Consider the following 4780-nt stretch of genomic DNA (forward strand, 5'->3'; position numbering starts at 1 on the left):
GTGAACAGTTGGGATGATTTTCTGGTATTGTTAAGGGAAGAATTTCTCTCCCCTAACTATAATGAGCATTTGTTGGATGAGATTCGCCGAAGGACCCAGGGTCCTGACGAATCAATGGGAATTTATTTGGCAGTGATGTCTGGGTATTTTAATAGGCTTACTTGCCCAGTCTCTGAGGATACGAAATTAAAGATTATTTTAAGAAACATAGCCCCTTTCTATCAAGACCAGCTGGCCTTGGTGGAAATAAACTCCTTAGCTGAACTGCGGGAGTATGGTAGAAAGTTAGAGGTTAAAAAAAGAGGCAATGGACAGTTTCAGTTCTCCTGTTGGAAGAAGAAACGCCTCTATGAATTTTATGGAGCCCGACCTCGCCTATGTTGAAGTATGCTCAACAAGTAGCGGGGATACTAGTCACACAACATCTAGTAGTAGACGTTCGAATATTCTGTCTACTCCAAAACCCATTATTTGTTTTAGATGTAATCAACCTGGCCATAGGGCTGCTGGTTGTTCTGAACCGAAGGGTAAAATGTTTTGTTATAGATGTAAAAAGGAAGGGTTCACAGTGAAAACCTGTCCTGTCTGCAATAAGAAGGAAAACTAGAACCATCTCACCTGAGTGATCGGATAGGGTGTGATGATGTGAGTAATTCGATCGATAAATTTAAGGTGATATTGGATTATGTGTTAGAAAATGTAGTAGGGGATGAAAGACTCCATTTAAGTATTGAAGTTTTGGGTAAGAAGATACTAGGATTGATGGATTCTGGTGCTTCCAGAACTATTATGGGTACGAAGGGACTAGCTTTTATTCAGGAGGTAGGACTGCATATGAATGCAAGCCGTACTGTCACTTGTACAGTTGCCAATGGACAACGAGTAAGCAGTGTTGGAACCGTTGAGTTACCTGTAGTATTGAGGGGTAACTTTCGGTTAATTGACGTATTGGTGATCCCAGAATTACCACATTTATTAATTTTAGGTACCGATTTTTGGCGTAGTATGGGTGTTGTGCCCGATCTTCGAAGAAATGAGTGGCATTTTTCTGATGAACCAGTGTTAATAAATACTGTTGAACAGATGCTCGGTAGAACTAAGTTGGCATCTTTAGAGAAAGATAGGTTACAAGCTGTTATTGACCGTAATGTGAAATTAATGGGTACAACCTTGGGTTGTACGGACAAAACAGAACATGTTATTGTTACAAATAGCCCACCGATTAAACAACGATATTATAGGGTTAATCCAGTAGTCCAAGCTCAAATTGATAAGGAACTTGATGAGATGCTTAGTCTAGGTGTGATAGAGTCTTCTAATAGTGCTTGGGCTTCCCCAATCCTGCTTGTTAAAAAGAAAGACGGGACTTATAGATTTTGTGTGGATTTTAGGAGGTTGAATTCTGTCACTGTTAGAGATAGCTATCCTTTACCCCAGGTGTCCGACACTCTCGATAAGCTTCGTGATGCAAGGTTTTTGTCTAGTCTTGATGTTAAATCTGCTTATTGGCAAGTGCCGGTGGCCGAATCTTCCAGACAGTATACAGCTTTCACCGTTCCCAACCGTGGACTCTTTCAGTTCAAGCGGATGCCCTTTGGACTTCATAATGCTCCTGCAACCTGGCAAAGACTAATCGACAATGTTATAGGTCATGATTTGGAACCTTACGTTTTTGTATATTTGGATGATATCGTCATTGTAAGTCAGAGTTTTGAACAGCATTTAGCTACCTTAGAAGAAGTTTTTCGACGCCTTAGGGATGCTAACATTACTGTTAGCATGGATAAATGTCAATTTTGTCGTCCCGAATTGAAATATTTAGGTTATGTTGTAGATCGTAATGGTTTACATGTTGATCCTGATAAGGTAAAGGCAATGTTAGAGATTTCTGCTCCTACTAACGTGACTGAAGTTAGACGTGTTGTTGGAACCTTTTCTTGGTATAGAAGATTTGTGCCTGATTTTTCTTCTATTATTGCTCCGATTACTGCTTTACTTAAGAAAAAGGTTAAATTTGAATGGACAGATGAGTGTGATAGATCCTTTAAACGTTTGAAAGAATGTCTGATTGCTGCCCCTGTTTTGCGATGTCCCGATTACACAACGCCGTTTGTAGTTCAAACAGATGCCTCGGGGTACGGAATTGGTGCTGTTCTTACTCAGACACATGAAGAGGGTGATTGTGTGATAGCTTACTTGAGTCGTTCTTTAACTCGTCAGGAACGCAATTATTCTACAACTGAGCGTGAATGTCTCGCAGTTTTATGGGCCGTTGAAAAACTGCGCCCTTATCTTGAAGGTGTGGCATTTAGTGTCATAACTGATCATTACAGTTTATTGTGGCTTCAGAATCTGAAGGATTTAAATGGTCGTTTGGCACGTTGGGCTGTTCGTCTTCAACAGTTTAATTTTAAGATTATCCATCGTAAGGGTAAGGACAATGTCGTTCCTGACATGTTATCTAGGTCTGTTCCTGTTGTTGATGCTTTGGAAGCTGAAGATGTTTCGGATTTTGTCGGTTTGGATTCTGATAAGTGGTATCAGAAAATGTTGTTGAGGGTTCGAGATAAGCCCTTACATTTTTGTAGTTGGAGGGAGTCAGATGGAAAGCTCTGGAAATATGTAGCTTCGCCATATTCTTCTTTGTCTCCATCTTCGGATTGTTGGAAGCTGGTCGTACCTAAAAAGGATAGGCCTCGGATTATTTCGAATTGTCATGTGCCACCCACTGCAGGACACGTTGGAGTGTTCAAAACATACTCGAAGATTGCAGAACGTTTTTATTGGCCAAAGATGAGGAGTGACGTCGCTAATTTCATTCGTCGTTGTAACATTTGTGCTGAGTATAAAGTTTCTCAAGAACGCCCTACGGACAAAATGGTTTCTCATCTCAAGGTAGATCGTCCGTGGGAGTTAATCTCTATAGATTTAGTAGGACCTTTACCGAGGTCAAAGCAAGGTCATACTTTCATTTTGAATGTAACCGATTATTTGAGTAAATTTGTTCTTTTGTTCCCTCTTCGAAAAGCCACTGGTGATGCAGTTGTTAAGAAATTGGAGAATGACGTATTTTTGTTGTTTGGTGTTCCTAAGGTAATAATAAGCGACAACGGGCCACAATTCCGTTGTACACAATTTAAAAAGCTTGCCGATGCTTATGGTTGTAAGATCAAGTTTAGTGCAAATTATCATCCTAGGGCTAACCCCACTGAGAGGATGAACCGGACTATGAAGACAATGTTGGCCATGTATGTCTCTGATAATCATCAAACGTGGGATGTAAATCTTCACAAAATTGCTTGTGCCCTTAGGACTTCTGTGCACGAAACCACTAAATTGACTCCATATTTCATTAATTTCGGAAGAGATATGAAGTTATCTGGACAAGACTATTCTAATGTTTCGGTTCCTGAAGATGGTACTCAAACAGTTAATGCTAGTCGTAATTCGGCTTTTAAACAGATGTTCACTGATGTTCGATCTCGTCTGGAAATTGCTGGAAAGAAGGCTTGTGATAGGTATAATTTGCGACGTCGTCATGTAGAATATTTTCCCCACCAACTGGTGTGGCGGAAAAATTATGCCCTCTCGGATGCCACTAGGAATTTCTCACACAAGCTGGCACCTAAGTTTCTAGGTCCGTTTTCTATAAAGAAGAAGTTGTCTCCTTGGACATATGAGTTGTGTGATGAACGTGGTCTCTATAAGGGGGTTTGGCATGTAAAAGACCTGAAACCAGGTCCGGAATTAGAGTAATTATAATGTTGGTTCTTCTTGTTAGCCATGGATTCCTTGAGGTGCATTGACCCTAGAAGCACAGAGGCAGCAAGAGAGGTGATCTGGGATACTTTCGCGCTGAGGCCTAGCTGAGAGGGGTAAGACTAATTTTGAGCGAATTGAGGAAGTACTAGGCTGGCAAGAAATTTTCTACGAAAATTTCTCCGAAGTTAAGGGGGAATTGTTACGTTTAAATTCTGTGCAAAAGCACAAATATAATTTGTCATAAATATAAATTAAATATTTACTGTACTGGCCTAACATCTTTTGTGTTATTGGTCGTAAAGGTATAATTGTATCAGTATGGCCAAATACGTTTCTGGTGGTATAAAATAGTAATTAGTAACTAATTATTTATGTGTATTTGGGCCCTACCTGTAGGCAACACATATTGTTTTATATATTTAATTATTAGATATTTAAATGAGCCGCGTATATATTAGGGCCTAATTGATCTAAGCATTGGCGACACTGTTGTGGAAGCTGAAGAATTTCCTTCCGTAGAGGAGGTCCGAGGGGACATTTTGGGAATGTGTTAGTGAGACATGGTGGAAGGCAAAGTTTGAAAAGGGCGTGATAGCAAATATTCTGGATAAATCCTACCTCGTGCTGAGGGATAATATTGCACACCCCTCTATAAGGGCTACCTATTGTGTTGAGTGTTCCTAGGTGAGCCTATCCTCAAGGGATAAATTTATTTGTCGTCTCCTGCCGGTCTGATGTCCCGTTGACTATATTGGACTCCTGGACTATATGGGAATTTGGAAGTTTTCGAAGGTATTGTGAATTGTATAAAAACCCCAGTTCAATCACTGGTGTAATTTGCTGGGTAAGTTATGTATATTTTTTGTATTAATTTTTTGGGGTTGTCATCATTCTATTTTTTTATGCCATTTCTTGGTTTAGCTTTCTTCTTGAACGTTATTTAAATAATATATAATTAAAGAATGGTTTCTACTAAACTTCCTAGTTTCAATGAATGCATAGTTATCACAATTTGTAA

The sequence above is a fragment of the Diabrotica virgifera genome, chromosome 5 (assembly GCF_917563875.1).
Source record: "Diabrotica virgifera virgifera chromosome 5, PGI_DIABVI_V3a".
Taxonomy (NCBI): Eukaryota; Metazoa; Arthropoda; class Insecta; order Coleoptera; family Chrysomelidae; genus Diabrotica; species Diabrotica virgifera.